Source organism: Columba livia, chromosome 14, assembly GCF_036013475.1.
Source record: "Columba livia isolate bColLiv1 breed racing homer chromosome 14, bColLiv1.pat.W.v2, whole genome shotgun sequence".
Lineage (NCBI taxonomy): Eukaryota > Metazoa > Chordata > Aves > Columbiformes > Columbidae > Columba > Columba livia.
Genome location: NC_088615.1, coordinates 685,115 through 710,001, shown reverse-complemented (window position 1 = coordinate 710,001; position 24,887 = coordinate 685,115). Strand labels below are relative to the sequence as shown.

The 24,887-nt window shown below is 51.1% G+C and overlaps 1 protein-coding gene across 1 annotated transcript in view; it reads right to left on the bottom strand.

Moving 5' to 3' along the window:
- PRELID2 (PRELI domain containing 2) overlaps window positions 1–24,887 on the bottom strand; it is a 57,930-nt gene that overhangs the window by 16,071 nt on the left and 16,972 nt on the right. The window contains exon 7 of the mRNA XM_065029392.1: window positions 373–3,533. The gene's annotated coding sequence lies outside the window, so the exon portion shown is untranslated. The remainder of the gene's footprint in view (window positions 1–372; window positions 3,534–24,887) is intronic.

Sequence of the window (24,887 nt, the reverse complement as noted above, 5' to 3'; positions counted from 1 at the left end):
CGGGTGGAGCGGCACCAAGGCTGCAGGCTTCAAGGATGAAGCGAATTTCACCAACGTTTGTAAAATTCCTCTCATCAACAGGACTCATTAGCTCAGCACGCCCTGGGGGACAGTTCTGCTCCCCCTGCATGAGGAACCAGACTCATTTAGACAATAAGCTCATTATCTAACACCACAACAAATTGCTTTATCCCAATAAATGGAACTAGATGATCTTTAAGGTCCCTTCCAACCCAAAGCATTGTAGGATTCTGTGAACACAGCCCTCTAAAAGCACACTTAGTTTTTGCGTTAATAAAACATAAAGGAGAGTGGACAAACACAACAGAGGAAATCCATTAAGAGACACTAAATACACAAGATTCATCTTACTCTGCAAGTTTCGAGAGCCGAAGCCAGTCAGAGGCGGGTTTGGGTCTGTCCCCGCAGCGCCTGCTCCGGGTGGGTGCTGGGGACAGTGCTGTCCCCAGCCCGCGGCAGCGCGTCCCCCGCAGCTCCGTGTGCCGGGGAGAGCACAATAAAGCTGTTTGCCTTAAAAAGCTGCAACACAGAATTTTCTTTTCAGAACAATACAGGCCCAAAGGAGAAAGAAGCAATTTTGTTACCATAAAATTACCCCTTTCACTCCGTCTTTACAATTTTTTAAAAAGCATATTGCTCTGTCTCTGCCCTGCCAGCCTTCAGCTCTGCCTCTGTATTCCTAATAGGTCTAAACTAATTAAATTAATTTCCCAGAACAATAACCTCTCAGGAACATACAGCTAGATAATCCTTAACTCCTCGTGAAGTTAGTTTCCTGTGGAGTCGGGAGCAATTACAACTCATTAGTCATCTGTCGTATGAGGAGACTACAGGGTTTATACTGATTGTTTTTCCAGGAGCACCATAAAAGAAAGCAGGAGTGCGTGGGTGTCCCTGCCAACAAAAACTTTATGGGGAGACAGCATCAACTGAGATGCTTGATGTGCAATAATACACACAGCTCCTTAATCTTAATTTACGCAAGGTGGAGTCCCCGTCCCGCAGCGCGGATGAACGGCCGCCCACAGCGCTGGTGCGGGACCCGGACCCGCAGGATGGCGACATGGCTCCAGAGCAGGAGCACCGCGGGACAGGGGATGCCACGGCCATCGACCCCCTGCATCCCTTTGTTCCCCTGCATCCCTTCGTCCCCTGCATCCCTCTGTCCCCCTGCATCCCTTCGTCCCCTGCATCCCTCTGTTCCCCTGTCCCCCCGTATCCCTCATTGCTGCTGCAACAGCTCCCATGTGTCCCCACTGAGCCCAGAGGGGCAACTGTCCCCCGAACAGCAGCTGAACATCCAGCACCTGACGTCTGCCCAGATGTTTGCAGGAGCAGAGAGACCGCGGTTCCCTCGGGGAACTGGACGAAAGCCTCGGGGACAGGGACAGCAGCGGCTGCTGGTCCCCAGGAGCTGAGAGTCCCACGGCCGGTGGGCTCAGCAAGTCACACGTGAGGTGTTCACCCAGTCAGTCTGCGCATTAAAACAGGTACAAATATTGATGTCACGCAGTATTATCTCACTGTGTATATTATATACATATGTACCAATACCAGCATAACATACACTGTACAAAATTGCACAGTGTTAATACTTACAAGTAAGTGCTGACAGCTTCCTGTGTATCTCAGCTTTGCTTTCCATAGAGCAGGGTGGAATAGTTTAAACAAAATCCATATTAGGCAGCAATTAGCCTTTTCTGGGCATAAGAGCAGCAGAGGCTAAACTGTTTCCATCCAAGCGACAGATATTGACTGCGTTTCCTGAAGCAGGGGTGCCAAATATTGATCCAGATACCAGGAAAACAGAACGTACCCACGAAACCTCAAACTGTGAGAGAGCGATGGCCGAGTTCTCCAAACAACACTGCTCCTGCTCTCAATACAGCGTTAATTCAAATTGTGTTCCTAATGAAAGGTGAATGCAGAACTGTGTATAGAACCATTCATCAGACTCTCAATAGCAATAACCCGTTCAACAGGAACCTGGCAATAACAATGTCCAGCTGCATCGCCAGCTCGGGCAGGGGAAGGAACACCAAACATGTGTAACGGGACACACGGACAGGGGAAGGAACACCAAACATGTGTAACGGGACACACGGACAGGGGAAGGAACACCAAACGTGTGTAACGGGACACATGGACAGGTTTCCATTGGGAAGATACTTTCAGACAAACACTTGCCCAGGGTGGAGCCCGGGACTCTGGGACTGCAGCACATACCCCCAGGAACCCAGCAACCTTGGGCAGGCAAAAAGGCCTTTTGAAATAAACTACTCATCTGGCTTAACTTAGATCTTTTTTGTTTTCCTCTCTGATGTCCAACTATCTGAAAATTCACTATATGTTGTATGTGTTACATGCAATAAATCTGACAGTTCAAATGCCAACAAATGGCTACAAAATTGGTCCCTTGTGAATAACAGCCCAGCAGCATTTACATGTAATTATTTTGCCCATAAATTTAATTTGCCAGACATGAAAGTTGTGCTGAATGAAAGAGCACTGGATAACGATCTCTCAGCGCGGGAAGGAGCCGGCGTTTCCATAGGCACTGAAGTACTGCAGAACGCGCCGCTTTTCTCCAGCCAGAAAGCAAATTCCCCGCAGCCGGGAGCATTTCTGCTGCAGATTTAGATAACGCCTGATGGCGAACGGCACTACTTATTTTGCAAAGGCTGTATGTATGTAAATCATCAGTCACCATGCTGCCGGTTGTAAGCGGTTCTTTGAGTTACCCCCGGATTAGTGCGAACCAGCATCCCCAGGGCGAGGAGGAGGAGGAAGGCCCTGTGGCTACCAGCAGTGCCCATCGGAGCTGGGGGTCCACACCAACACCACAGGCAGCTACAGCGGGGACAGCAAAGGGAAGATTTTAGTCTGTTATTAGTGCACGTTGATGTGGTTCCACCGGCGCGGTGATCTGCTGGTGCTGCTGTGGAGGCTGGGAAAAGCCCGTGGCTTTTGGCAACATGCATCTGCCAGTGTGCCTGCTTTGAAAAGAGTGTCCCTGTGCTTCCTGCAGCACACAGGAACCGTGTCCGAACCCACCTCGCCGAGGGCAGCACGCGGGGAGCAGCTCTGCACACATGGCAGGTGCAGCCGGTTTCTGTCTGTGCGATGCTGGCCAGCAGGTCCTGGGCTCCCAATGCTGCTGCTCCATCCCGAGGATCCTGGGATGGTGGTTCCTGCCCTGCAAGGACGTCCTCATCCTCACCGCAGGAGCAGAACTTCATCATCTTCACTTTGGAGTAGGTCATCCTCATCCCCACCGTGGGAGCAGGACGTCCTCATCCTCATGATGAGAGAAGGACATCCTTATCCTCATTTCGGACCAGGACGTCCTCATCCTCATCACCGGAAGGTGCACGGGGTAGAGCTGTGCCAGTCCGCGTGTGCATGTGCACAGGCAAAAAACTGTGCAGCATGAATTGTTCTATGTAGAGATGACTTGATGCGATCTGTTCTGTTCTAAGTAGCAGTGTGGTTATTCCCAAAGTGAGTTTAGGCTAAGAAAGAAAAAAGAAAAAACACCATGAAAATAACAAGTGGTGTCTCTGTTAAAAAGATCACATTTTTCTGTGAGTCAGTCTAGCAACTGTGCTTTAGGGCAGAGAATTGAAATATTGGTCTCCATGAAACTAGTTATGTGCTATTAGTTAATGGGCTAAATTAGTCTCCATGAAGAATTACCCCCATTTGACTTTATCATAAGCCTTTGGCCACATAAGCATGCTTAGAGAGATAGAGATCTATTAATTAGTACTTGTTATCGCTGCCTGAGGCAGTGTTAATCTTGCCCGAGCTCAGGCAGCTGGTTTTCAGTGCAATTACTCCCCATGGAACACGTGTCCCCCCATGGCCAGGGGCTCCCAGAGCCCCTGAGGCCCCGGGCCAGCAATGGCCAGTTTGGGCCTTTTTGGGGCAGGACCCCCCATTTCCCCGCAGCCCCGTGGGCTCTGTGCGTCCCCCTCCTGCACATTCGGCCCCTCGGGTCCCATCCCGGCCCCTCTGTCCCCCTCTCCTCTGGCAAGGACAAGGCACAGGGACACGGGAACACGGTTCTACCGCTTCCCACCCCCGGTCCCCGGCCGTGGCCGCCGCGCATCGCCCGGGTCACCCCGCATCGCGGGACCAGCGTCCCCGTCCCGCAGCACAGAGCTCTCGGGGACGGGGACAGCTGCAGTGACCCGAGGGTGCCCCACCTGCCACCCAAACAATGGCGCTTCCATGGAGCTTGGGGGGTGACATAGAAAATAACAATACTAATGAAGTGTCCATTGAAGACAACAGCTGTAAGTGCCACCAGTTACAGCTGCTGGGACCGAGCGAATCCTGAGGCCTGGCAATAAAAAGCATCTTTAGAAGTTCATGGATATTTTCAGGGAAAAATATGAATATTAATACTAAGCATAGAGATAAGCAGCCATGCCGCACTCAAAGGAGGCTCTATTTATTCTAGGGATTTTTTAAATTACGAAATCAATGAAGTGTTACTGATTTTCAGAATTACTCCGGCTCACTGGGAATGCCAAAAGAACTTTTTAAATTCTATGGCATAAATTCAGAAGTTGCTCAGTTTGACCAATGTGTCACGACAATTGCCATTGGTAAACATGAATATTGAATGAAAGGGAAAACTGGCATGAGCAACTTCACTTAAGCGACTAATGACTTACTGGAAAACAAGATACATTAACATGTCACTTCTTTAAGTATTTGCAGAACACAACAACCCAAATATTTCAGCAAAACCTTTCGTTTTCTCTGTCTGTGTACCTACCACTGCATGTAGATGTCAGGGAACCAGCCCAAAAATAAACACTTTTTTGGTTTAAACTAATGAGTGCTGCTTATTTACAGGCGGCTTTCATGAGAAGACCCAGAAGTATCTTTACCTCTTTCATAAATACATTAGCTGATTTGTTTGTTTGTTTAAAGACAAAGACCTTAAAGCTACAAAACCCTTGTTAAAGCGCATGGAAAGGGTGAAAGGCACTGGAAGGCACTGAAAATCCACTTCAGACCCAGGAGTTGTTCCAGAAGATCCTAAACAACAACACCGTGAGCAGCCAGCAGACACCAGCGTCTCTGCTCACACCCGTCCCCGGGTACAGCGTTCCCCGGTAAAACAGCACCCAAGCCAGCCCGATGTGTCATGGACACCGTGGCGGCAGCGCCGGCACCGCGGCACCATGGGCTGATCTGGACCCGCTATGCGGGGAGACGAGCGGCCTGTGGGGCTGGACTTCTGCTCGTGTTGCTGTTTGCTGTCAGCCACGAGCTGAACTGAGCCCCCCAAGATGCTCCGACGTCCCCACGTGCTCCTGCTCCCGTTGCCGGTACCCGGCTGGACCACCTGGCCTGGCGCTGCGGTGAACGGTGAACCCCGCTCCCGCTGCCCGCGCTGCCGGGCGGTGCAGACCTGTTCTCACACCGAGTGCAGAGCTGGTGTCAGAACCTCCTGGCCCTGCGCGACCTGCTGAGGCTCTGCCGCTGCACACAGGCCTGTGCGCTTGCGTTTGGGGGCTCTTGGTCTCCGATGGTGGTGCAGGGAGCACATGTGCCGAGAGAGCCAAGCCCATCCACCCGCACAGCATCTGCGGAAAGCTGTAATGCTGATGCGCACAGTTATACCCATTTGGGAAGGAATTCAGCATTTCTGCAGCAGCAGCTCTCTTCCCAACTGACCTCCCTTTGCCACAAATCCCTTCTGACAGGCGCTCACAACTACTAAAGAGAAAAGCTGTTTCCTTTAGTCACTATCCCCATAAAATATACTGAGTCTCTTAATTACATGCTTAGTTTTTTTCCAAAGGCTCTACCCATGCATGTAGGCAATGATTCAAGCTGGGAGGCAAGAGACCATGTAATAGAGCAAGAGCAGCACAGTCGGATGGAAAACAACCCGCCCAGGGCTGGTGGGGTCGGCACCAGTGCCAGGGACAGATCCTGCACAGCCCAGGGCAGCCCCCAGGTCCCCGGCCGTGCAGGACGGACGGGTGTTTGCGCTGGAGGGCGGGCATGAAAACACACTGCAGACCCTCGCACACGTGTACCCACACAAATACTGCAATTTAATGGGCACAAGTAAAGCTTTCATTCCCATTAATTTGCACCACAAACATCTTCACTAATTATACACCATGCTTACACTAATCACCTGCCCAAAGCCATCACATTTTATGCTCCTGTCAGATCTCATAAACTAAACAAGGCTGGATGCTTGGATGAGAAACCTCCTTCCCATGCACCCTGGTGCTAAAATAATGTGATCTGTTGCAGTTCTTCCTCTAACTGAGCAGAACAGCAGCTGATCCTCAGCTGGGTCTGCCTCCCATCCTGCCCGCTCACTGTCCGTCTCTCTGCTCACAGATCCCACCACAAGCCTATTGGTTTTCCCTTTTTTCGCTGGGATGCTTGTTTTCTGTGCTCAGCGACACTCCTGTTGGTTTCTTCCTTCCTACCCACATTCCTGTCCCAAGACACTTTCTCATTCAGAAATGACCCCATTTCAGGAGGAGATGCACTTTTCTTCTGTGCTTTTTACACAAGTCAAAGAGAAAACTAATACAAAAAATTCTGAAGTGCCTTAATAATATATACAATATATAATAACATAGGCACCAGGACCCCACCGTGAAGACCTGAGTCCAGCAACCCCTCCTCTTGCTGCCCGGAGCCAGCGGTTATTTCAGGGTGATTCACGGTGCCGCGGCAGCAGCCCGGCGCAGCTCCGAACGCTCTGCGTGAATAGCTCTTTATTAATGAAATTAAACACCAGAGACAGACGCTGTCAGGACAAATTGACACAGCGAGCTCTTCTTTAGCCTGAGCCTGATAAACCACGTGCAACACTTAGGACAAGATTTGTAAGGGTTTATTAAAAAGCTCGGCTACTTTTCAACTCCCAGGCTCTGATCCAATGAGGCTGAAACTAGTATCCCATTAAAATTAATTGGAAGTACTGAACCATTTTATGATGGATTTATTTCGTACTTAAATATACGTAAAAACAGCCAGACTGGAATGGCCTCCAGCCATACCTAAAAATAAAGACATAAAAATTACCCTGAAAAGGTATGGAATGAAATTATTTTTATAAATAACTCTCACCTGTAATGGTGGCTATGACAGCCTCACACACCTAAAGACGGAACACGGGATAGCTTTGAAAAGGATGCAGACATCTGTCACAAAGGCTCCCCAAAAATCACCTTTAGGTGGACAACAAGGTCCAAACCAGGGAGTTAAATTCAGATGAGAGTTTGCAAGCAGCAAAATAGCAGAGTTGGCACATAATTGCACTGTTAGAGAACAGCCCATGGAAACAGAAGAGCAGCTGCCTGGAGCCACCGCCGCACCCTTGTGCACCCGCTGGATCACCGGTGCGCCCGCACTGCTGTGGAGCCACCGCCGCACCCTTGTGCTCCCGCTGGATCACCGGTGTGCCCGCCACAGCCGCACCAAGCCCATGGACTGGGACGTTCTGCACCGAACCTCCCGCGTCCTGAGACCAGGTGCCTCCTCCCAGCTCCGATTCCCTGGTTATCACTTCTACCGCTGGGGGTTCCTCTGCTTCCCCACCCCCGGCCAGAGCCCTTACAGTTAATCAGTGCAGCTAATCATTATGGATCCGCTCCTAAATAAAAAATAACTCAATGTTTCTGCCTCATCATACTGCGCAGATCCAGCCGGATGCAGGATGTAACCTGAAGCAGCCAGTATAGAAAGCAATCCCTGTCAGGAAAGTATCAGAAATACACTACGTGCCTAAATGCACGATGTAGCCAAAAACCATTAAAAAATAGAAAATTCCAATTCAGTATATATTTATGATTCATTTTCAGTGGGAAAAGAAGAATTCTTTGATCTGTACTTGAGCCCTAAATGCTTTTTGAAAGCGAGCATGAAAGAAACAGGAATATAGTGTGGCTGAAGCTTGATTTGCAGTTTGAAAGTACTTCAGGGAACAATCTCCTGCTATGTGCTGCAGCTCTGGGTGCGTTAGTTTGTTATTAGTTCAGGAGCTACTTGGTTTGGGTTGTTTTCTCGTTTCGAACGTGACTGTTGAGCAGCTACAGTCGTTGAGCTGTCACCGGAGCTGTGGGTGTGCGCGTGGCCGGCGCGCGAATCTGAACCCCTCCAGCCTCTCCCGCTCGCCGCGCCGTCTGCTCATCCGCATCCACGGTTCGAGACTTCCTGGAGAACACGTGAGGTGAACGGGACGAAATGTGACCATCTCGCATTTTTTTTATTTGCTGAATATTTAAAGGTTTTTAGGTCCCTTAAAATAAATCTTTTCCAATTGGAAGGACAGAGGGCTACGGTTTCCATAACAACCACTCCTCAGAAAATTGGTTTTGGTAAATACAAGAGAATTAACTGCATCGTATTCATGTTGAATCATGTTCCATTAGACACGTATGAAAAAAGGCAAACTTTAGTTCACCCTGCGTCTCTAGCGCCTGTGTCACTGACCAACGAACGGCCCCTTTCAAACAGCCAGAGGCCAGTGAAGAAAAGCACCTGTGAACCCATTCATGATGCTGCTGAGCAAGCTGATCGGCTCCGCTGGAAAAGAAATAAGACTGAAAATTGCCGATGCAACTTCCATCACTGCAATTTGCACAAGGTTGGAGAAGTCACATTGCGTAAGATCTTGGGAGCACTGAAGCAATGGTCTGGATAACGAATGCAAAAAAGCATTCTCTGTTTTGTCGGAGAAACCCGGACCGGGTGCTGTGGCAGAAGAGCCGAGCTCAGGCAGGTCTCCCCGGTTTGCCGCGGCGCGCAGAGCGGCAGCCCGAGGGCTCACACCCCGCCACCCGTCCCGCGGTGCCGCACCGCTGCTGCTCCCCTCGCATCCGGACAGATGGGACAGCGCGGGGGCAGGACGACGGGGGGAGGCACCTCGCTCGATGTCCACGGGAGGGACACCCAGCGAAGCAGCAGCCTCTATGAGTTTGGGAAGGCGCTGGGTATGTTGGGAGCCGCTGGCGCTCAGTAAGGCCCCAGCACCGACTCCCGGGGCCCTGGTGACACACGGCTGGTGAGGTGTCACCGTGGCACAGGCTCCGTGAGCCACAGCTCAGATACCACGGCTTCTCCACCCAGAAACGGGAGAGCGCCGACCTGCTAATCAGATCAAAACTGCTCAGGTTGCAAATTAAGTTCCACTTACAAATGACCTATGAAATTGGAATTCACAGATTAAAGGTTCTCACACAAAACTCACTAAACAGTTTTCACCAACTACAGTTGAAAAAAACCCCTTTAAATTGAGCCTTAGCTGCCTTTTGCCGTGATTTAACTTGTCTGACACATGAGACCTTACACATTTCTGCCCATTTTTAATAAGAAGTGTTCAGCACAAACTGTAGTACACAGAGCAGGTAGAATATATTTACCATATGTAAATACATTTGCATGTGCCTTTAATAAAATCCACTGCCATGCTATTCTGACTATTTTTCTACTACAAAAAAAGCCTTTGGCTTCAGCCTCAGGGAAGATAAAAAAGCATCTCTCTCCCCACCGAGAAAGAGTGCTGCATAATGACCTGAGAAGAAAGAATATTGCAATTCATCTATTTTTTAACCTCTCAGAATAATAAATTTGAAGATCTGACTCGCAACCTCAACTAAAAAGCTTCTTTGAAGCTCTCGACAAAGAAAACATCTCATAAAGGCCATTTCTTCCTCAAGATGGCTCAGCACCACCTAAGCAACCCCAGACACAATGCGGGTTGTGCCAGAACATCACGGAACATCATCCCGGGCGCTCGGCCCGAGCGGCGCCTGCGCATTGAACCTGCAGCTCCCGCTCCGCTGCGTTAGCGCACGGAAAAGGGGGCAGAGAAAGAACAAACCAAGAGGCAGGTACCCAGCGAAATACATGCCATACAGCAATTAGGCTCTCTGAAATTAAAAGCTCTAGAAACACAGTTATGCAAACTCTGATAAACCATAAAAGAAGATCAAAGCATGTGCCCATTGTGTTGAAAGCCATCAAAAGGAAAAATAAAAACCACTGTGAGAGCAGGTTCCTTCCTGCTGCTTTTGGAGTACATCACTGACAACTAGCCTAGGTCTAGGACAAGCTCTGTTAATCCTGGTTTAAAAGGACCGGGCCTTCCCTGTCCCTTGGTGCACAAAGCACAGCTCGGGCGGCGGGGGGCAGTGGTTTCCCTAGGGGGGGTCGTACAGAACTCCTGCTGGGAGCTCTGGCTCTGCTGCCGCGGGTCCCCGTGCCCACCGCGGCGGCACCAAACGGCAGCTGCCGTGGGAACCGTGGGCACCTTCCAGCTGCATCCTCCTGGAGGTACCTCAGCAGCTAATTAAGCTGTCAACTTATCAGCACTTGAATGAGCTCATACATCTGCGTACAGCATCACCATATGTTGTTTAGACAGACCATTACTGTTACTCTATTCGGGGCCAAAAAGCTGAAATGAAAAGATATCCCTCTAGAAACACTTCAGCGACTTAGTTCCCTTGAAAACGTGGTCAGGTTGTCTCAAGGCCATCGAGCTTTGGGAGCTTTCCTCTCCCCGAGGAGCGGCTCTCCCACCCCAGCACGGAACACGCCGTGTCCGACCCCGCGCAGCTCGGGCCACAGACGTCGGTCCCACCCTCGCGGTGGCACCTGAACCTGCAGGGTGTCAGACAACTCCCTAAACACCTGGTGACTGAGGGCTTTCTTTTCTTTTGCTCCTAAATCACTATTCATCAAACATCTTATTCTTGCCTCCACCTTTCCATAACCTCGTATGATCACCTGCATCCCAATCTGACGGATGCTTTATCCTCCACGCACCTGCGTTTGCCAAAGATCGGTTCAAAATCTTAGCTCAAATGTTATGCTGCCTCCTTAACCTCTCTCCCAGGTTGGGCCACAACAGCATTGCAAAGCCTCCTAAAGCCTAGAAGAGCGTTCATGTAACAGACACCCCGACCTCACGGAAACTTCTGCCGGTGCTGGAGAGGAGGGACCGGCTCTGCCCCCTCGTCCCACGGCTGCCAAAGGTCCCTTCAAAGGGATGTGATTTACTGAACAACCCCTTGTCGTGCCGCATATGACAGAGCAAACTGCCATGGACGGGGCAAAGGGGCAGAAAATCCATCCTGGAATTAACAGAAAATAAAACCCTGTTTATTCTCACCAGCAGCAACTTTCTGCTGCAGCTTCTCCCTCGACACGTTAAGTGCACTTTCCATATCAAAAGCAAGAGGCACATCTGGCAATGTTTGACAGCAAGGAGCTTTCTTCTTGTAAGGAGCTGCGGGAGAGGGTTCCAGGGATAGTGCAATCAGGGAAATCCCGACACAACCGGCTCCCTGCACGAGAGCTGCCTGCGCGCAGTGATACCTCACGGTGTCCGCAGAGTTATAACCGGTGCAAAGAGTTGTTCAAGCCAAGAGAAATGCCAATTGCTGAATGTAGAGTTACTGTGCAATTACCCAACCTCAGCGCAGCAGAGGAGGCAGAAGAACGACCCGTGTCACAAGTGATGGGACACGCCAGAGGAGTCCTGGGTGCCCTGCTCCCGCGGGCTGGGACCTCCGCCAGCAGCAGCTCCTCCCTGCGTTCAGTATCAACACCTGCAATGCTTTTCTGTCACTTGAGCACCTTAAAACACCTCTCAGTAATTATAAGCAAGAAAAGGCTCATGCAAGGACAGTATCCATTTCTTCTAGAGGATCCCAGCACTCCCTTTGCGCAAACACGGTCCAGGCAGCCGTTCAAAGCCTGGGGTGCTGACACAGGCTTAAAGAGAAACCTGTTGAGCACCAGGAGCAGCTCTGTCTGCACGCAGCGTGTCCTGCTCTGGCCATTGCAACACCTCGAAATGAGGTGTCATGCCAGTTAGGGGTTGTTTGTTTTGGAAGCAAAAAAGTAAGGAAATAGCAGCAGAAACAGTCTAGTGGCTTTTAGCTGCCCCAAAACTGTGTGCAAAACTGAGCCGATGCCCTGGGGAAGTGACACTGAGTGTGACACTGAGGCCAGACAGGCGACGGGAAGGAGCCGGGGCCTGCGGTCTGGCTGGGGAGGGGGAACAGCGCAGGGATGGCTGTCAGAGCCATCGAGCAGCAACAGCAAAAACGTCAAAAGGCACCAGTGTAATAACGCCCTGGCAGCGCTCAGGTGGCACGGGGGCCGTGCACGGGGGTTGAGGGGAAGGAAAAGGGAAAGGGTGGGAGCCCCAGTTCTGCAAAACAGACAAAACAATCTGTTGGGAAGTGCTGCCATCCCTCGAGGAACCTAGTGCCTCTCACTTCTCATAGCACAGACGCAAATTAAAAACAACTAAATGTGAGCAAAGAGTTTAATTATCAAGGGTCTAGGAAGTGGGAAATAACAGTGAATCAGAGGCGCCGTAAATCAGCCGTCTCAAACTTGGCTTAAACCGTATATGAGAAATTCAATTCTGGTTTGCTAATGCCATTATTCAGTAGTCTGGCAACACGATGTTACGAGGATCGACAACACGCTGTGTAATTGGTGATTTTACAGCGACAACGCGCAGAACAGCCGGGACAGGAGCGCTGGGCAGCAGGCTCACCGGGCCCCGCGCCAGCACCGGCTGCAGCGCGCCTGCTCAGACCTGGCCTGCTCAGACCCAGCCCGCTCAGACCCGACCCGCTCAGCCCTGCTCAGACCCGACGCGCTCAGCCCTGCTCAGACCCGACGCGCTCAGCCCTGCTCAGACCCGACCCGCTCAGCCCTGCTCAGACCTGACCCGCTCAGCCCTGCTCCGTGGCGAGGAAGGTACAACTTTGTACAAACACAACTGCACTGAAGCAAGAAACCAAAGCACCAACCTGCTGGGTTGTGTATCTATTCCCTACCGACACCGCCATGCATAACAAAGTCTTACATCTTACTGGTGTTTCATTGCGTACATCCCATTCCAGGCTGCAGTTTGTGTCTGTAGAATTACCCATCGAGCCAAAAGCAGAGGGCTCAGAGTTTCCAATCCTGCTTTGAGAGAGGATCCAGCTGCAGTGCTTTGCAGCTCTACTTTGTGCTTTCTGTCACACACACGGAGTGTTTCCCAGAAAATGCCACCCCTTCAGCAACAGCCACGGACAAGTCACACCGAGACCACCTGGGACAGCAACGCCTTCAGTGTGCTCCGGCCAGCGGGACGCGGTTCCTCTGAGCCACATGGGCTTCGCTCTTCCAGCAAAACCAAAAGTGAGTGATACCATTTTGATATCGAACAGTCTGTCAGCAAGGAAAGAAGGGCTGTCGGGTTTCTGTGCAACACGCTGCACTCTCTCAGTGTCTCCGAACCCTGGCGTGAGTAACGGCTGTCCTGTCCTGTCCTGTCCCGTGGGCAGGAACCGGGACGTCTTCCCATTCTCTTCAAACCGTTCCCTGTCTGTGCAGTGAGACAGGACAGGGCACGGGTCCGGGAGGGCTTGTCACACGTGGCAGAGGGTTGGCTGTTCCCCGGGGAGGGACCTGGACACGCTGCTCAGCGGTGTCACGACCGGCGTCACCACTGGGGTCACCACGGGGGTACCAGCACGACACAGAACCAGCTTCCAGCCCAACGAGGAAACCTTCACCATCAACCCAGGCGCAGTCTGAGTTGCTGAAGGACTTTGCCCTGGTGCCCTGGCCGCAGTCACCCCAGGAACAGCCCCGTTCCCAGCCAGTGTCACTGGGGACAAACTGGGGCAGCTCTGCTGTCCCCTGGTGCCATCTGCCCCGGGCTTTCTGCCACAGTGCCTTTCCAGCTGGAAAGACAGCAGAACGGGCTGGGAGACATGCCTGCAGGCGTCTTCTGTGACTCGCTCCGGTTCCTGACAGGGTCACTGGAGGCTGGAGATGTCAGATCTGAGGAATGCAAACCAGTCTTGAAAATGGCTCAAAACTGGGGGCAGCGAAAGTACAACTACGGGCACGAATTGTGCAATTTCAGCACTTTGCTATTTAACTAGAATTATTCACAGATCATTTTGGAGGCCACAATGTTATCCAGGCATTGCGGTTCCGTGTTTTCCTTTTCTCCCAAAGACAAAGACAGAGAGCACGCACAGGACGGGGAGGTTTGCAGCACAGCCCCCCAGGGAAAGCCGAGCCTGGCTGGACGCGCCAGCGGTTCAGACTTAGTGCTGGTAACTGGCGAACAACCGTGCCGGCGGTTGTTTGTTCTACACCCAAACTGCTGGCTCGCATTCAGAGTTTGGGAATCTGACTAAACGTCCATACAAAGAAAATGTATACAGATTTAATGGAAAGTCACTTGCAATGTTTTCTGTTAAACAAGCCTGTGCTTTCAAATCCCTATCTTAGACTGGTTCCAACTTCGCATACGTACCAAGCTCCAGAGACTTCTGTCACAAAATTCACTGCAACTAATTTGACTCAACTTTCTGTGTGCCGGAGTCCTTAAGAGATGCAACACATTTGGTTTAGAAAACAATTAAATGCTATTATGCATGATTACAGGCTAACAACCATATTGACCATCTGCCTATTGATATCTTGCAGTTATGTATAGCACCTAAAGAGGAATATGCTTAAACTCAAAACTATTATTTATTATAGCATAGAAATTATGCAGATTATATGCTGCATTAAGCAGTTAAGGTCACACTAATGGCAACAGCCTCTTTCATCGGGTTCTGGAACACTTGACATGAACCAGAATGATCCAGTGAGAGAAGAAATGGTGCCTTGTGGCTGTGGAAATTGCACGCTCCATCTACTGCGTTTGCTTTGTTTGTTCTCCTTTATGGGGGGATTTTGTAGCCCACTGTTCACTTGACTGACAAGTATATATGCACAGTTAACCTTCCTATTAGTTAAACATCTCCTGGGGGAAGTCTAAAATACTTCAATAATGCCCGGTATGTACACTTTCCAACACAGCTGATGGGTTTTGCCTTCAGAAACGCTCAGGGCTAAAATGAGCTCAAGTAGTGTATTACTCAGAAATCCTCCTTTGCTTTACAGGCACAGGCTTAAGAAAAGGGTTTGGTGAGCTCAGACTTAACCCTGTTGCTGCTGACAGCTGGCGCCTTCGCTGCGAGGTTCTCAACAGCAAACAGGTGAATGCTGAATGTTACAAACACCAACAGGGTGTGTTTGTGTCCAGGTTTGTACTCCCGGCTAATTTGGCTAAGTCACACATGCACCCTTCAGTGAAAGCTGTTTGATAACATATGTTTCAAATATGTTCAGGATATAGTTTCCAGGTCTCCTTTTCAAACAAATGAAGGAAACGTGGCAGTGGGGTCTGAAGATTCACGAATCTCAGGTTGCAGTGGGAAATATACGGTTGTTCCTTCAGAGAGCTGGGAGGTGACTGCCATGAAAACTTCAAAATACGGTTTGTTTAGAAACCAGACTTTAGCATACATCCTTTGTATATGGCTATCTTTGCTTTTCATCATAATTATTCCTTTGAAAACAGAAGACTGGACTTCAGCCTCGGGACCCCGCAACAAGAAATAGGTGTACTGGGTACTATTCAACACGTACTTAAGTATTTGTGAGAACCAAGACAAAAACGTTGATTACAGATATAGAAACTTCGGTGGTTTCGATCTACGCGGGAAGGTTGTTACACGAGGGGTGTGGGCAGCTTTCAGTTCTGGTTTCTGCGACACCTGTTCACGCGGAGAAGTGAAGGTGTCTCTGGGAGGCGAAGGGACAGCACAGGCCAGGGCACGGTCACCGGTGAGGAACCCGCACAGCATGAAGTGTCTGTGATACATCTAATGTAGACAAGGCCAAGACTCTATAGCACTTGTCCCCTGCATAAAACAGGGAGTTGTTTCCTCTGGTGACCACACACAGCGATTCCCTTGCTTGTTCTTAAACTGGACACACTCAAATCTAAGAGTTCTGTTTAATTAAGAGTTCTCTTTAATTAAGGAATCTTTACCTGTGTCGCACACAAAAGAACAACAGCTGGTTCTATCTAGAAGGGAACAGGATGATGACATCCCTGGTGATTTCCAACCCTGCCACACAGCACAGGGGATGGAAGACGGATCAGTGACAGGTCAGCGTGCCGGGGAACAAAGGGCTTTTACCAGTCTGACCGCCCAAGGAACAGGGGCTTGTGCATGTTGCAGAATACACAGAGGGAATAAAAAAATAAAACAAATTATAAAGGAGGTTGCACAATTAGGGTCAAGCATGCAATAAACTATTTTAGCTTTGCTATCTGTTATGCAGATCAATTCAAGGTCCATGACACGGTAGGAACAACATCAAATACAGTGCCTAATATAATCAAAAGAACTCACTCCCCATCCTTTTCAGAGGCGGTAAGAGCTGGTTCTTTTGTGTTAATTGCACTGGGCTGTGCTCATATTTACAACCCGGCTGGGAGGAGGAATTCTGAGAGGGATGAAGGTGCCTTTGACCTCCATCCCCCTGGAGGACGAAGGACCGGCCGGCGCAGCTGCCTGCCCCTGCTCCATCCCCATCTCCATCGCGCTGCTCATTTGGGAAACACGGAAAACACGGCGGAGTCAGTTCCTCCGAGTTACAACCAGAGGAGTCGGGCTCCTGCTTGGATGGAAGGTGATTGAAATTCAGTGGCTCCACTTTTTAACTTATTGAAAACAGAAAACTGTCAGCTGCATAGTCCTGAAAACAGTACAGTGTCTCGGCAGAATATATTAGAGCCCATTGTTTTGCTGCTATTATTTACTGTAGGTTTTTAACCCTTTGCATTCCTGCAGGAGATGGTCGCATCCCACCCTGTAACAGCCCTGGCTCCTGCATCTCCCTTCAGCTCCGTGCTCCTCAGCATCCAAACTGCGCAGGGGAAGCTGGGGGCCGGGGCTCGAGCCATGCAGATGTTGTCCCAGCTGCCACACGAACGGCCAGACGGGACCGGCGGTTGTGTCACAGCCCACGCCGCTCATAGGAGAAAAGCTGGCAGGAAGGGCTCAGCGTTCCACGTCTGGACAAGGGTTGCAAAACACACAGATCCTACAGCCTCGTGACGCCACAGAAGGGGCTTAAAAAGCGGTTTACAAGTTTTCATCCAAGAGACAAAAAGAAGTCACTCAGCAGCCATTTGACTGCTACGTTACATTTCATCTCACATTCTATTTTTGTGGCAAATAACCCACAACCCAGGTTTCATTCATTTCCATCTATTTAAAGGCAACTGATTGTCCTGTCCATGACACCAGCAAGCAGATAAAACAAAGATGCATTTACATCAAAAAGCACAGCGACCAAAAGAGACAAACCAATCAATTACACACTGAAATTAAGACAATCTTTTTAACATTTTTCATAAGAAAAAACCCAACGACAACAACCTCAAAACCAGCACACCCGAACCATCACAGCTCTGGAGGAATTTTCCCCAAACGCACACGGCAGACAACTCCTGCAACCCCTTCTAGCAACCAGCTCTGAGATATCCTCGTCACACGGTGCACACGTTGTGTCTGCAGCTCCTGTTCCCCACGCAGGCACTCACTGCTCTTCAAGGAAAACCCGAACCTGACCTTGAAAACCGCAGCAAAAGTGAACCGTTATGTAACTAGTGACAGCTGAAATTAAACAGACACTGCAGAAGCAGAAGTCAGACACACATCACAGGAGGAGAGGAAAGCTCTTCCACCGCACGCGGATTCGGAGCGGCAGCACTCCCCAGGTGAGGTCGACTATTGACTGTACGCATTTGCAATTACAAATCACAGTGATATTAACAGTGGTGGAATTAAAAAAACCAAACAAACCCTATTTACTCAATCACTGGGCTACTCAAACCTCATTCAGACAAACACGAGTTGGCGTTAGAACACTAGGAACCAAACTACGGCAGACAGGACAATTAAAATTGCTAGATTGCGTTAGTTTGAATGGGATTTTGCAAGGGCCGACCTATGGTGTGCCATCCGTGACCGGATAAAGACCCCAGTGTGAAAATAAACGTGCTAGCGACGGTTTTGGGGGCGGGGGCTGCACTCTGTACACCAGCAGGTTTCTCGGGGATCCCGCTGGCAGACCCGCTCCGGCAGCAATGGGGCCTCGGGAACACCGACTTCTGCAGCAGCCGTCTGCGCCTCCTGGTGAGCAATTCGGCACCAGTCACCGTGTGCACGCTGGAAGGAGCTTATTGCTGCGAGGAGACCCCGAGTCCCGGCCGAGCAGAGGGACAACTTGTGACACCCAACGCTGGTGGCACCGGAACACTGCGGGGCACTGTGCGATGGCACCGCCTGCGGGGATGGGGAAGGAGCTCTCCCTGGGTGGCATCACATGGCATGGCTGCCGGCACATCCCGCGGGGTCACAGCACGGGCCACGGGAGGGCAGAGAGGGGAGCACAACAGCAAAAGGAGCAGCAGCCCCCGTTCGAAGCGCTGAGCTTTCTGGAGCTGCCATCAGACAGGTTCTTAGATGAGGCAGTTTGTTAGCAAAGGAAATTACTTTTTATCATTTGGAAGTATTCACGTGCACTTTAGGTTTGGTTTTTGTTTGGGGCTGGTTTGTAAATACTGGAGGTTTCTGCTCTCTGGGGACAAGCAGGTGTGGGTTGTACGGCCTCGCACCCCGATGTCCCGGCACCGCCAGCCCAGGGCTGCCATCCAGCTCACGTACCTGCGCACACCGGCAGCGAGGCCTGAAACGAGCCCCGCGGGTTCGGGTCGCCCCACGTCACACCCCAGGACCCACCTCCAGAACAAGCGCTCACAGGCGGGACAAGAACCACCCACAGTGACCAGCTCTGCGCGCCAGGCAGGGAGCCGTGCACGGGCTGAGGTCCCAACCACAACCTGGCACAGCGACCGTGTGTACACCCAGAGGGACCGGAGACCGCAGGCCGGGCCATGGGCACCCCAAACCAGCATCGGTGCCGCCTGCCGGGGCCGGGGACCTCGGCGATGCAGAAATCCCGCCTGCTCCAGTTACCTCTGCCTCAGCCACGATGGCAACCACCGAGGAGTTACAGCTGCACAAACGAAAGACGCCCGCGATCTTTAGCCAAGCATTTGTCTATTTTAAGCTTTCAACTCTCCTGACCTCACGCCTGCAAGCCAGCCCGCTCAGCCGGGAGAGACGCGCAGAGACGCACACACGGTGCCAAAACCTGAACATTGCAGCCAAGGTGGCTTTTCTGTTACAAGGTCTCAAATTCCTCTGGGCTTTACATCCCTCTAACAACCAACATTTGATATCCACAGACCTTTTGCTAAGTCTCTGAAATGTGATTATATATGACAAAGTGCATTGAGATTCCTGTTTAACTTGGTTAATTCACCATTTCAGACCTTACAGGGGAGGCTGCATGGAGACAGAGAGCGAATAGCCAGTGATAAGGAACTAATTACAGCAAAAAGAGAAACTGTACCCCGGGGAAACTCCACCAGCCATTAAGGGAAATAATCATGCAGCTGAATGGGCTTGCTTTTCTCTTTTTTAACCTGGAAGAGACACGCATACATCACACTAACATGTTTTCCACCCTTGCACATCCGTCTCTGTTGAAAGACGGATGTCCCAAGGAACGGTTTCCATCTAATAGCTCTATCCAGCTTTCCTTCCGTCAGAAGGCTGTGTATAAAGAGAGGTCGCTGTACAGCGACACAGAAAACAAAGAGCCTGTTGCTGCAGCTCCCTCAGCCTTTCCTCAGTTCTGCTGGGCAAGTGACATATCCCCAGTGACACTTGGGCAGTTCCCTTTCTCTCCTTTCCCTCCAGTGACACTGGGTGACCATGACAGTTCCAGCAGGACAGGGAACTGCTGCAGAGAGTCCAGCGCAGCCACCAAGATGCTGGAGGGAGTGGAGCATCTCCCGTGTGAGGAAAGGCTGAGGGAGCTGGGGCTCTGGAGCTGGACAAGAGGACACTGAGGGGGGACTCATTCCTGGGGATCAATATGGAAAGGGGGAGTGTCAGGAGGATGGAGCCAGGCTCTTCTGGTGACAACCAGTGACAGGACAAGGGGCAATGGGTCCAAACTGGAACACAGGAGGTTCCGCTTAAATATGAGAAGAAACTTGTTGGGGTGAGGGTGGCAGAGCCTGGCCCAGGCTGCCCAGGGGGTTGTGGAGTCTCCTTCTGTGCAGACATTCCAACCCGCCTGGACACCTTCCTGTGTAACCTCATCTGGGTGTTCCTGCTCCATGGGGGGATTGCACTGGGTGAGCTTTCCAGGGCCCTGCCAACCCCTGACACTCTGTGACTCTGTGACCGCCGCCTCCCCCAGCTCGAGCCGCTGGGTGCACAGGAGCCATGCCGCCAGGGAAGAGCCCGAGCTAAAGGGCGATCACATTGGAAAGCAGAACACATGCTCTTAAACTGAAAGATTGATCGCAATTTCATTCAATGGCTTTGTTTGAAGGGAGAGTGTTATCCTGGTATTTCAAAATTACAGAAAAAAAAAGTCCAGACACATTCACAAACCCAGACAAATTCATCCAAAAGGAAAGAACAGAAAGTGCAGCTCTTCAAGTCAAAAGGGGTATTTTTCAGAGGACTCTGAAGAGTGGCAGCCGTTTCTGGGAGCTGAAATAACAGCCTCCAACAGAAGCTGGTTTATACCCCCGGTTTGTGGATGATGGCATAAATATTCATGAAGCATTCAATGGACTGTACAACACACCATGAACATCAGCAGAACTAATTGTGCCAGTAATTAAAGGTGTGTTTTATTGCACCTACACCAGAGAAACCTCACTGCTGCTTATCATGCTGATAGGACACTGCCGCCCTAACCCGCGCGTAAGAAATTCACATCACGGGATAAAACAACCAGCCCATGTAACGTGCCAGGCACAGACCACGGGTAAAAATAAATTAAATTAAAAACAAACCACAACAAGCAACCAACACCCGCAGCCACAAACAAACCGACACCGCTAGCAGCTGGGCTTGGCGGTTTGGGGTGTTTTGGCGGCCGTTTCTGGCCGCGGTTCGGGGTTCTGGAGCTGCGGTCGGGGAGCAGCCGCGGCACAGCTCAGCCAGAGCCCCCGGAGCCGCGGGACAGACACGAGGCAGCCGCATCCAATCCGCGGTCACAGGGAGCGAGGACGGGGTACGTGAGCTGGAAAGCACCAGAAACAGGACTTGGAACAGCACCTTCCCCGCACCACCCGCCCCACACACAAACTGCACAGAGCCCGGGCGCACAGACCATCGCACAGCAGCCGAGACCTGACACAAGGATCGATCCCATTTTGAAAGCCAACCTGGCCCTGTAAGGTGAGATTTTGACCAGCCATAGGACCAAGAATGACAACAATAAGCCCTGGACCTGCGCTGCCAGCAGCTCCCGAGCACTGCAGGTAGACTGCTTGGGTCACAGAGCCCCTGCAGATTTAAATCGGGCTTATTCTGTAATGAAGATTAATGGCTTCTTCATACAGCCTGGCATTGCAAAAAGAATTTTTAAAAAGTCCTACTTGGAGAACGAGCTCGAGAACAGCTCTCCTGGAGCCTGCCCTAAATTAAAGGGTCTTTCAAGAGACTGCTTGCACAAATTAAAAGATCGTTTGAAATATAAACCTTTCTTCCACATCACAAAAGCACAGCAAAAGGAAATCATACTCTGTTCTTTCCCGGTAATTGCACAAGGGCTCGATATTAACCTGGTCAATGAAATCCAATCAGCCGATCATCGGCACAAGTAACGCTGAACAGAGCGGGTCGTTCTTTTCTGGGACATTTTCCTGCGGGTGAAACAAAGGAGCATTTATCCCACATACATCCCCTGCTCATGCACCTCGAGCTCTCTGGAATTGCATGTTTAATGGGATTTTGAATGATCACCCCCGGCTCACAGCCTCGCTTTACAAATCCCGTCCTCAGAGGGTAAGCTGTGATCACCGGTCATTAACAAGGGATTTCACAGGGGGAAAATGGAAACTGAAGACGGAAGAATTGCTATTTAATTCATGATCTTCTGGTCCCTCCGTTACAGGAATATTAAAAAGTAGAATAATCTTCCAATAAAGAAAAAAAAAATGTAATCATTTCAAAGCGATGGGAAATCTTCCTAAAAGAACAAAACCAGGAGTTCATTACGGCCTGCAGTGGCAACAAGTGCAGAGGAACAATCTGTCCTATTCTTATACAAGTGCCACAGGGAAGTGAAAGAACGTCGTGGCAATGCAGGAGGTTGCTGCTGCTTGCAGGTTGGGGGCAGAACAAGCTCTTTCATGCTGGCTTGCTTTGGAGCTGCAGCTCACCCCCGACTCTGCAGCGCAGACACTCGCTCTCGGCAGGATAATTACGGCTGCAGGTCTTGTGTGTACCAGTTTGCCAGCTGGGTGTCAGATGCTGTGCTGGGAGGCTGCAATCGGCAAAGCTGGGGTTGGCCTTCCCCGAATCCTTCCTTTGTTCACCTCTGGTTTATCTACAGTTCCAGCAAAACTGAGACCCTGAACAGCACAGCAAAGGCGGTATTTCGGTGACACCAGAACAAGGCGTTTCAAGCTGCCCAGCGCATCCGCGGGGCCCACGCAGCCGGAGCCACCGGTGGCCACATCTGGCCCCAGCAGCCACATCCCACGCTGTGCTGCTCATGCCCCTGATCCCTGAGTGAAAAACGGCGCACAAGTGCTCTCCATTGCCACCAAATCAAGACCGAGCCCCATCTCCTAGCAACTAATGTCGCTGGGGCTCGGCCTCGGTTCATTAGCCAGAAGTGCTCCTTCTTCCATCAGCGAGACTGGAAGAGGTAGTTCTCTAACCTCATCTGTCTGAATAAACAGCACGGAGCAGCAACTGCTTCATTCCAAGCACTGTCACCGCGTTAACTAATTGCTTCTCACAGCTGGGAAGGGGGTAAATAACCCCCTGTAGTAGGAGCAGAAAAACGGGGACAGCCCAGGCTCACAGTTACTCACAGCCCTCGGTTCTGCTTCACACTACAGCCCACACTGCCGGGCCCTGTACCGTGACCGTGGCACAGCCCTCAGCGTGCTCCCTATGGCAAACGTACATAAGCGTGTAGGTAGAAACAGAAATAAATCACCAAACTATTTTCCTTGGGTCAGTTTGACTTGGCAGGTTCAGACACAGCTTGCGGTCTGTGAACGCGGGGAGACTCACAGCGTCCAGCCACCCACACCAGTAACCTGCACAAGGGACGGCTCTAAGCCTGGCTCAAACCACAGGTTAACGTGGGAGCAGAGAGCAGGCAGCGCTCGCAAGCAGCGCTCGCACAAGTGGTCCCGTGTCACAGCCGCCCCGGGGACTCACTGGTGACCGATGGAACCAGCACCTGGAGCCCGAGCAGCAGCCGCGGGGGAGCACATCCTGCCCTGTCCCATCCCACCCCCAGCGAGGGCATCGCCCCCGCGCAGCCCCATGGCGGCTCCTGTGACCGACAGTCACACCTGGAACCGTCACCTGGCGGTGGCCGAGCGGCAGAACGGCGCCCGGTGACGCCGGCAGGGTGGGCAGAGCCGCCCCGCCTCCTGCAAATACATTATCGACTTTTTTCTTCCTCCAGATGGTGCAATTCAGAAAAATTGTTTTTAAATGGTGCCTTGCAGAAACAAGGAGGAGTGCGGCTAATAACAGGCATATTTCAGGTGAACGCTGACCTCCTTTTCCTCCCCACGGAGCCACAGCATCCAGAGCCCTGCGAGCACTGTGCAAATCACCTGCAGCCCCAGAACCCGAGCAGAAGGTGCTCTAGTTGGAACGCAGCAGCCTCTCACCCTCCGCTCCCTGCTTTCCCCAGCAGGACTCGGACGTGGCTACAGAAAACAACTCCGATTAACTGCAATGTTCATTAGAATGCTTTTCCTTCCTTTTAAAGCCAAATAACAAAGTGTACCTAGGAAAAATTAATCTGACTGATGAGCCCAACTTATTTGTACTTTGAACCGGTCCCAGGGGCTTCAGGCCCCGCGGGAGCCCATGGCTCACCCCGCCGCACCGCTGGGCGGCCGCGCCGCGGCCTCGGCCCGCTGCTTCTGCTGCGGACAGAACAACGCGCCAGCGCAGGAAGATCAACACTGGACTTTTGGGCACTTCTCCAGTACTTAAAACAAATTCTGTAAGTAGGTCAGTGTATAACATGGAATTTCCCAGGTATCTGCAGCTCCTAGCAGGAAACTAAACACTGGAGGGGACAAATGTAATTGGGGGGGAAACAGGCTCAGGACACATCTGCTTCTTCTAAATAACTGTGTTTTTCTGCAGCTAACCGCGTGCGTTTCGGGCATTACCAGCTCCATAGCAAACCTGTCCGAAAAACGCGGTTACCTGGGAGAACCCGGCAAACGCGAAAGTCACAGCAGAGGAGTGAGCGGGAGGGCCAGCACCGCAGAGGGACGCGCTGGGACACGGGCCGTACCGGGACACGGGAGCGGGGCTGTCACAGCCCCGGGCCCCCAGACACCCCCAGCCTCCCCCCAGGGAGCCCTGGTGCCTGTGGGTACAACCCGCTTCCTTTGCTTGGGAAAACCAGAGACACCGCGGGCAGGGCTTTTGTGCAGAACAACCACAAAGATACTAAATCAAGTCAAGGACTAAAGAAAACATAAATAAAACCCACATTTATTTTCAATAGCAATTGTTGGCAATTTGCTGCCGTGCTGCTGAAGGCGAGGGGAGTTCGCTGCCCCGGCGCCTCAAACTCGGCTGCAGCAGCAGGAGGAACTCGACTGTGTTCAAACACACTTCGCTGCCTGCTACAATGGGTCTAGTCATGTGGGTTACTATTAATTGCTACCCTGTTTTAATCTACATTTGCTCACAGAGAAGGGCAACGTGTGGGCCCCTGCGTCGCCTGCAGAGAAAAGCAGTTGCAGCCTCACTCTTGACAGGTAGAGGGGAATTCATGAGGGTTTCAGATTAAAATGTGTTATGTTTACTTGTTAAGGAGATTTATTCTAGTGTTTTATTTATAGTGCA